The following is a 10,378-nucleotide window of genomic DNA, read 5'->3' as shown; positions in this document are numbered from 1 at the left end:
TATCATCATCATCATCATCATCATCATCATCATCATTTATATCTGTTTATCTATGTGAAAAACCATGAATTCTCTCCAACACCTCCATTTCCAGTCCAATGCCACAGGTTCACTTTACTTTTCTCCCTTTCTATACTTACAAGTCTCTACTCAGACAGTGAGAAATCTGGCTTGCTATCTTTGATATATTTACTTATTTGTAACCAGTCTCTTAGTGCCTTTGTCACTACTCACTCACATGACTAATTTCTCTTCTTAGTCAGTTTCTGTCAACTTATGCTAGACCTTCCCCTTCTACCAATGCTTTTCTTACCTACTCAGGTGGGGCCACTGCCTCGCATGGATGCCCTTTCACCCTGTGAGGCTTGACTTCCCACACAAGGCTGTCCCTTCCCAATACAGAAGTCTTCACCACCCTGCACAGGCTCTATCACTTCATTCTACTAGGGCTTCGTTACCCTGCATTGGGCGCCCTTTCTCCATGGACATTCTCCTCACCTGCACAGGCTCCACTGTGGCTTCCCACTACCAGCATGGAGCCCCATCTTACTTTGTTCCACCCCCTACCTATGGCTTTAGGACTGAATTGTTCAGGAAGGAAGAATGAGCAGAGAAAGAGGAAGGGGAAGAAATATTCCCTTTAAAAAATTTTTTTAATTTTTGGATTAGTGGTTGCACAGTGTATATATTTTCCAAACTTTTAATTTTACATTTACATCACAGATAAGTATAATCATGCCTTCATTATAACTGTGGGTTCTGCATCTGCAGATTCAACCAAACACAGATTGAAAATACATTGGGTTGGGGGTTGGTTGAATCTGCAGATACAGAATCCACGGATGTGGAAGGTCAACTGAAGAACTTGAGCACCTTAGATTTTGGTATCCGTAGAGGTTCTGGAAAGAATCCCTCACAGATACTGAGGGATGACTGTATACTTATTTAAGATACAGTCTTTTAATAACCAGATCATTTTCCTGGATGAATTCTAATTTAGCTTTAATAAACAAAGAATATTATGTTTTAAGCCTATGTTTTCTTTTTTTAAATGTCTGTCATGTTTAATTTTTTTATTGTTGTTCAAGTAAAATTGTCTATATTCCCCCCCACCACCATTTTCCCTCATCCCACCCACCCCCACCTCCCACCCTCCATCCTTCCCCACTTTCGCTTTGTTCATGGGTCCTTTATACATGTTCTTTGATGACCCTTCCCTTTCTTTCCCCCATTTCAAATGTTATTTGAAAATGGAGGTCTGATATTACTATTAAACAAATTAAGGTCTGATATTACTATGATGCAGTGGTTGAAAGTTATCTTTCCTTATTCCCATATTCCCTCCTTTTATTTGCCATGTTCTAGTATTGGACAAGTGACTTCTGCCACTTGTTGGCCAGTTAGAGGACTTCTTAGAACTCTTGTCACAGGATGGACACATGACCTAAGAGTATCAAACAGTCTTTCTGAAAGAACAATAGAAACATAAAGAGATAGCTTCTTATTTTTTCTGAGATTGCACATAGAAAGAACTCTGGAGACCCTGGGGCTTATCTTTGCTGCTATATGGAAAGTACCTTTTGAGAATTGAAGTAAGAACAGAGGAAAACAGAGAGAAAAAGAGAGAACCGTCTTATGATATAGTTTGATACCTTTCATTCACCCATGCCTGAAGTCAGAAAACCCTTGACTTTCCAGATACAATAGTTGATAAAATCTTTCCCTCCATTTAAGCTAAAATGGGTTTAAGCTTAATGGCATTTAGAGTGAATTACATTTATAGCTATACAGTGTTGCAAATGAAAAAGTACTACAATAAATGGTTTTATAAATATGTATGTACATTTTATATACATATATGTAGATATCGTATGTATGTGAACACACACACACACACACACAAATACTTCTTGTTTTTAGCTGAGTATTCTTTTTTCCAAATGAAATTTTCCTTAGAACTCTAAAACATAATATATAAAACTATTGACTCAGGGGTGGGGTTCTAAGGTCAGAGTCTCATTCATTTAGTCTCCTTATGCTTTCACTGGTACTCCTTAGGGTACCCTATGGAAACCTAGGACTCTTCAAGACAAAAATTAAAGTACAAGCTTAGAGCAAGGAATATGCAGGGATTTTTAAAAGATTTTATTTATTTTTAGAGGTGAAGGGAGGGTGAAAGAGAGGGAGAGAAACATCAATGTGTGGTTGCCTCTCACATGCCCCCTACTGGGGACCTGGTCTGCAACCCAGGCATGTGTCCTGACAGGGAATCAAACCAGTGACCCTTTGGTTCCCAGGTCAGCACTCAATCCACTGAGCCACATCAGCCAGAGCAAAGAATATACAGTTTTAAGGGATTTCTCCTCCCTCAATTGTAAGACCTAATTTTAATGGTTTAAATACAAAATGTGTACAAGGCTTACTGAACATGTATAGAATCTAAATGTCTCCCACAGGGTACGTTTTTGGACAGCAGCAACCATTAAACTTAATTAACACTAATTAAATCTGAGTCTGGATGAGACAGGTTATTGTGCCCAGGAGCTTCTGGAAGCTTCCTGCCTGGTACAGAACTCCTGTCTGGGGCAGAGAAGCTAGTGTGGGGTGTTTCCCCGGGCAATGGGGTCCACGGAGACATGAATTCTTTTCACAGCTGTAGACCACATAACCTCTAGTCAGTGCCAGGACACTCAGCTAGGCAATCTGAGGCAGGGCAGAGTTATGGCAAACTCACAGGAATTGGAGGGACACTTTCTGGAATTCTCCATTCTCCGTTTTGGAGTGAGATGGAGAAAAAAGACATTTGAGGCCCTGAATTTCTCTCATTGATAACCTATACTTGATTCTACTATGCTCTGCTGTCCAAGGGCAATCCCTATATTCACAACCAAACATACAAATGTGTCTAAAGCTGTAGAGTGGTAAATTTCAGCATAGAACACACCATTGTGACAGCTAGACATAGAATGGATAATTTAACAGACTCTTAAAGGGGAATTAGAAATTCCACAATGTTGTAGTCTTTCTTTTGTGGGGAGCAGGAGAAGGCAGGTAGCAGTGTGTTTCTTTTGTAAACACACTGTCATTGTTAGGAGGGAATGCTGCTCCAGAAAAACAACTCTCAGAATTTCAGAAATGTGAACCACAGTAGCCTTCAATAAAACAATGTAGGAGTAACCCACTTTCTAACCATGTCATGGGAATCTTAGTCTGTATTAAAGAAAACATTTTGGTAGATTTTCTGACCTTGTTTTCTCTCGGTCGTCTCTTTTCTTCTATTTATAGTGTGACTCCTTCAGCACTCAGCTGGCTTTGGTTGCCTGTGCTCAGTTCATTTATGGTTTGCTATTTTTAGCATGTTCTTGAGGTAGTTTTGGGTCAGAATCATGTTTCTTGGCAGCACAAGTCATTCAGCTGACAAAGGCATAGTGATCCCTGATGTGATGACCAAATCAGATTTTTTTGTGTATTCAGATTTTTAAAAGGCATTTCCAACTGAATATGTGAATTCTTATGAGAGTTATTTGATAACAAGAAACATTTATTTCCTAGTACTGATTTCATTTCCTTCTAAAGTGGTCTCAACAAATAATTGCTTATGTTGTTAGAAGAAAATTCACAGACATAAGCCAGAGTCAGATCAAAAGTTCAACTTCGCCCTGGCTGGCATAGCTCAGTGGATTGAGTGCGGGCTGGGAACCAAAGTGTCCCAGGTTCGATTCCCAGCCAGGGTACATTCCTGGGTTGCAGGCCATAACCCCCAGCAACCGCACATTGATGTTTCTCTTTCTCTCTCTCTATCTCCCTACCTTCCCTCTCTAAAAATAAATAAATAAAATATTTAAAAAAAAAAAGTTCAACTTCATCTTCTACTAAGAAAGTAAATAATGTTATCTTAGCTGCTTTGTTTTTTTTTAAATGGAAATTACTATGTGGAAACAGGGTTTAAATTTCTTTCTTCTCTCCATTCTTATTTATAAATTCCAATTCAGGACTTTTTTTAAAGATTTTATTTATTTATTTTTAGAGAGGGAAGGGAGGGAGATAGAGAGAGAGAGAGAAACATCAATGTGTGGTTGCTGGGGGTCATGGCCTGCAATCCAGGAATGTACCCTGACTGGGAATCAAACCCGCGACACTTTGGTTTCCAGCCCGCGCTCAATCCACTGAGCTACGCCAGCCAGGGCTCCAATTCAGGAAATTTTGTTCTGCAATTGTTGTGTCATATTTACATTTTTTTAGTATATGTTATTGATTATGCTATTACAGTTGTCCAATTTGCCCCCCTTTGTCCCCCTCCAACTGGTAAGCCCCTTCCCTCCAATAATCCCCCCTTAGTTCATGTCCATGGGTCTTGCATATAAGTTCTTTAGTTTCTCCATTTCCTATACTATTGTTAACCTCTCCCTGTCTATTTTGTACCTACCAATTATGCTTCTTATTCCTTGTACCTTTTCCCTTATTCTCCCCCTTCCCTGTCCCCCCTGATAAACCTCCAAATGATCTTTATTTCTATGATTCTGTTCCTTTTCTGATTGTTTGCTTAGTTTTGGTTTTGTTTTTGTTTTGTTTTAGATTCAGTTATTGGTAGTTGTGAGTTTGATGCCATTTTAATATTCATAGTTTTTATCTTCTTTTTCTTAAGTTAATCCCTTTAAAATTTCATGCAATATTGGCTTGGTGGTGATGAACTCCACTAGGTTTACCTTATCTGGGAAGCACTTTGCCCTTCCATTCTAAATGATAGCTTTGCTGGATAGAAGTTGTAGGTCCTTGCTTTTTAATCACTCTGAATACTTCTTCCAGTCCCTTCTTGCCTGCAAAGTTTCTTTTGAGAAATCAGCTTATAGTCTTATAGGAACTTCCTTGTTCATTCCTTGTAGGAACTCTGCTTTTCTCTCACTGGTTTTAAGATTCTCTCCTTATCTTTAAATTTTGGCATTTTAATTATGATGTGTCTTGGTATGCTCCTCCTTGAGTCCAACTTGTTTGGGACTCTGTGCTTTCTGGACTTGTATGTCTGCTTCCTTTGCCAAATTGGGGAAGTTTAGTTTCATTATTTTTTCAAATAAGTGTGCAATTTCTTGCTCTTCCTCTTCTCCTTCTGGCATCCTTATGATTCACATGTTGGCCCTTTTGGAGATGTCCCAGAGTCTTCTTATACTCTCTTCATTTTTTAAAAAGTATATTTTATTGATTATGCTATTACATTGCCCCATTTTTTTCTCCTCTTTAGTCTCCTAAGCCCTGTATACCCCTTCCCACCATTCCCCTCCCTTAGTTTCATGTCCATGGCTTGTACACATAAGTTCTTTGGCTTCTCATATACTATTTCTCATACTATTTCATATACTATTCTTAACCTCCTCCTGTCTATTTTGCACCTAACAATTGTGCTTCTTATTCTCTGTACCTTTTCCACCATTTCCCCCCTCCCCGTCCCTGCCGATAACCTTCCATGTGATCACCATTTCTGTGATTCAGTTCCTGTTTTAGTTGTTTGCTTAGTTTGTTTTTGTTTTTTAGGTTCAGTAGTTGATCGTTGTGATTTGTTGTCATTTTATTGTTCATATTTTTAATCTTATTTTTCTTAAATAAGTTCTTTTAAGATTTCATGTAGTACAGATTTGGTAATTATGAACTCCTTTAACTTGACCTTATCTGGGAAGCACTTTATCTGCCCTTCCATTTTAAATGATAGCTTTGCTGGATAGAACAATCTTGGATGTAGGTCCTTGCTTTTCATCGCTTTGAATACTTCTTTCCAGCCCCTTCTTGCCTGTAAGGTTTCTTTGGAGAAATCGGCTGATAGTCTTATGGGTTCTCCTTTGTAGGTAACTGTCTCCTTTTCTCTTGCTGCTTTTAAGATTCTCTCCTGATCTTTAATCTTCGATAAGTTAATGATGATGTGTCTTGGTGTGTTCCTCCTTGGGTCCAACTTCTTTGGGACTCTCTGAGCTTCCTGGACTTTCTAGAAGACTATTTCCTTCCCCAGATTGGGGAAGTTTCCCTTCATTATTTTTCAAATAAGTTTTCACTTTCTTGCTCTTCCTTTTCTCCTTCTGGTACCCCCATGATTCAAATGTTGGAACATTTAATGTTGTCCCAGAGGTTCCTAAGCTTCTCCTCATTTTTTTGAATTCTTCTTTCTCTATTTCATTTTGGATGAATGTTTATTTCTTCCTTCTGGTCCAAATCATTGATCTGAGTCCCAGTTTCCTTCCTGTCACTGGTGGTTCCCTGTACATTTTCCTTTATTTCACTCTTCATAGCCTTTACTTTTTCATCTATTTTGTGACCATACTCAACCATTTCTGTGAGTATCCTGATTACCAGTGTTTTGAACTGTGCATCTGATAGGTTAGCTATATCCCCTCTCATTTAGTTCTTTTTATGGATTTTTCATGTGTTTTTTTTTTCATATGGGCCACATTTCTTTGTCTTGGTGTACCTGTTACATTGTAAGGGGTGAAGACTTAGATATTTGCCAGGGTGGGACAACCCATGTCACTGCATTATGGTGCTATATGTGGGGGAAGGGTCAGGGAAGGAACAATGTAGTTTACCCATCTCTTGCCCCACTTTCAGTCACTTCTCCTGCTACCCACAAGCAATTTGGGCCCTTCTGGGTCTGATTCCTGAGTGGTTATGTTTGTGCACATTCTAGGACACTTTGGGTCTTTTCAACAAACTCTCCTAGGAGTTTCTCCTACTGCCACAGTGCCCCCTGCCACTTCCAGATTTTTATAGCCAGAGGTTTTGAGGCTTTCTTTTCTTGCACTGGATCCCTGGGTTGCGCTATCTCGCTCCCCAGTTGTTCTTCTTGGCTTATCCTCACCTGAATGTCTGACAGCCTGGCCCACCAGTGGCTACCTTGCCACATGTCCTCTCCACCCAGCTGTGCATCTCCTCCCTTCCTACCAGTCTGGAGGAATGTTTCTTTAACTCTTTGGTTGTCAATCTTCCATACAGCTCAATTTTCTGACAGTTCTGGTTGTTTTTTGTTTCTAAATTTGTTCTCCTTTTGTTGGTTGTATGAGGAAGTGAAGTATATCTATCTACACCTCCATTTTGGCCAGTAGTTCTCATTTTTTTTAATTCTTGTTTCTTCATTTTCTTCTGGTTGAATGCTTATTTCTTCCTTATGTTCCAAATCATTGATTTGAATCCTGCCTGCCTTCCCTTCACAGTGGGTTCCCTGTGGATTATTCTTTATTTCACCTAGTGTACCCTTAATTTCTTCATTTATGTTATGCTGTACTCAGTGAGTTCTCTGAGCATTCTGATCTCCAGTGTTTTGAACTCTTCATCTGATAGGTTGGCTATCTCCATTTTGTTTAGTGTTTTTTTTCCCCTTGTGGTTTTGTTCTGTTCTTTCATTTGGGCCATAATTCTTTGTCTCCTCAATTTGGCAGCCTCCCTGTGCTTGTTGCTGTATATGAGATAGAGCTGCTTTGGCTCCCTGTCTTAGAGCACCTGTTAAGTTGTATGGGACAGAGCCTTAGGTATTCGCCAGGGTGGGGCAACCCGCTTCATCATTTTGTGGATTTGTATGGGAGGAGGGCTTGGAGAGGGAACTATGATGCTGCCTGGCTTCTGCAAGTTTGCCTGGTACTTGCCCTGTTTCCAGTTATTTCACCCACTTCCCGTATGTGACTGGTGCCCTTCCAGCTGTTTCCCTGGTGGTGAATTCCAACATAAGTGGGTTTGTGTATGTTCTTAGTCCATACAGGCTCTTTAAATGGACTCTCCTGAAAAACCAGCAGTTTCTTCTGCTGCCCCAACCCCCATTGGTTTTTATAGACAGAAGTTATGGGGCTTTATCTTCCTATCACTGGAATCTTGGGCTGTGCAGTCTGGCCTGGGGCTAGGAGTGCTTGCTCCCAAGGTGTCCCTCCCAATTTTTATCTACCACGTGTGAATGTGTCACCACCCATTCTGCCACTGCTGCCCCCTCCCTGCTCCACCCTGCATCTCCTCACCTCTCTGCCCAGATTCTGAGTCTCTTCCCCCCCTACCTGTCTGGATGAATGTGGCTTCTTTAAATCCTTGATTGTCGGACTTCCACATAGTTCAATTTTCTGACAGTTTTGGGTGTTATTTATTTTGAGGTTTAGTTGTAATTTTTCTTGTGGTTGCGTGAGGAAGCAAAGCATGACCTCCTATGCTTCCATCTTAACCAGAAGACTTCATGTCATATTTATGGGGGAAATTAGGCAAGTGGACCTTCTGGCATCAGTTAAAAATACTTTGTGGTAATTACTTGTTCTATAGCCCACCTTTCTGAACAAAAACTTTAGGGACATTCATTCATTCATTCAGTGGCATGGTCCCTGAAATAGAACCTTTTTAAACAACCTTCCCGTTAAACAGGAATGAATATAATTTTTCCACATTTGCTGCCTCTCCTGTCTGATTTCCCATCTTGTGCAACCTCAGGTTGTCTGTTGTTTTTGGCTTGGGGTAGGACCTAAGGTTGTCTGCAGATCTTCCTTTCAGCTTGAGCTAGATGTCCATAGACTCTTGAGGTAGAGGAACCATGACTGCTGAGTTAGTCTTTTGATCCCTGGCTTCTTAGGCTGGCTGATGGTGCTCCTCACCAAGGGGCTGCATATGGTACCTGACATGATGGCAGATTTGTAGCTGGCCAGTAATGGTGTTTGGTATTTAAAGAATTCTGGTTTCAGCCCTGGCTGGCATGGCTAAAGGGGTTGGGCATTGTCCCACAAGGCAAAAGTTTTCTGGGTCCATTACCAGGCAGGGCACATGACTGTTTTGTGGGCCTGGTCCCTGATTGGGGTGCATGCAAGAGGCAACCCATCAATGTTTTTCTCACACACTGATGTTTCTCTCCCTTTCTGTCTCCCTACTTTTCCCTCTCTCTAAATAAATAAAATAAAATAAAAGAATTCTGATTTCAAATAGGGATGAGGAAGACTGTGGTTCTCTGCTTATGCCCCAGTGGTGGTCTTTCCACACATAATTGGATTCTTCCTTTAAAATATCTCTCATATTTTTTCTTCTCTGTCATCACCACTTAAGCAGCATCTGGATTTTTAAATCTCTTGCTAGATTACAGTAGTATTAGAACTATTTTCCAAGTTTTAAGCCACCATTAGACTGAGCTTTCTAGAATACCCCTTTCATCCTGTAATAGTTCTCTATTAGATACCAGATGAAGTTCAACTCCTTGGCCTGGAATTCTAGGTTTTCCAAAATCTGGTTCCAAACTACTGAAACTCCTATTTATCTCCTTTCTTCTAAGTAGATGTGTGCACTTAATGTTTTCAAAACACCCATGTCAGGGACTATTTATTGTTCCCACATTTATTCTCTCCCTCCTTCTTAGTAACAGAATCCCATTTTTTTTTCAAGATAATAGCATACCCAACTGAAAAGTATATCCCCCAGGCTGTTGCATCCAGATATAGTTATGGGACTAGGTTCTTGTCAAAAGGATATGAATCCAAGTGTTATGTGGGACTTCTAGGAAGTATCTATAAAAACATTTTTTCTTTGAAGATGCTTGGTTTGGAGATTTGATGGCCGGAGCTCCCTCAGCCATCTAGGACCTCGAGGACAAGGACCACACTCTAGGCAAGGCAGATCAGAGATCTGGAAGAAGTCTGGGTCCCAGTGACTTTGTGGATCCATCTTATTAGCTCTGCCTTCAATGTTACTTGATCAATTATTTTGTTTTCTTATTATGTGAAACTGAACCCAATCTCAACTCATATATATATATGCTTCATTGAGTAGTTAACAATGAGAAGGTTCTTGATGAAAGAGTGGGATTTACATGGACCAGAAGAGTAAAGGGACATCAGAAGCAAGGTGATACAATAGTAATAATAATTGCCCATTAAATTTACATTGTACTTTATAGCTTGTAGAGTGCATTTTTATCCACTATTTCACTTGTTCCTCATATAACAAATGAGTATGTTATGTGCAAATATCCTCATTTTACAGATAAGAACTATGGAGTTGATAGCTGGACAAATGATTAAATGGAAGAAACAATGAATTTGTAGTCAGGAAATCTGGGTTTGAGTTTCTTACTGATTCACAAACTTTGGAGATGGCTCTATAGTCCTTTTCTAGTATTGTATTTTTGTGTAGTCCCTTCCCCTTGAGTGTACGTGGACCTGTGATTTGCTTCTAACCAGTAGAATATAGCAAAAGTTTTGAAATGTTACTCCCATGATCAATTACATTGTGTATCCACCATTGTGTCTTGCTACCTTACTCCCTCTAGAGCCTTTTCCTTTTTACTGCTGGCTTTGAAGAAGAAGCTTCCATGAATTCTACAGGTGCAAGGAACCAAAACCCATGTGAGTAGGACAGTGGATACTTCCCTAGTTGAACCTTCAGATGA

Source organism: Phyllostomus discolor, chromosome 1 (genome assembly GCF_004126475.2).
Source record: "Phyllostomus discolor isolate MPI-MPIP mPhyDis1 chromosome 1, mPhyDis1.pri.v3, whole genome shotgun sequence".
Classification (NCBI taxonomy): domain Eukaryota; kingdom Metazoa; phylum Chordata; class Mammalia; order Chiroptera; family Phyllostomidae; genus Phyllostomus; species Phyllostomus discolor.
The sequence above is the reverse complement of the archived record's forward strand: the minus strand, read 5'-3'. Positions refer to the sequence as shown.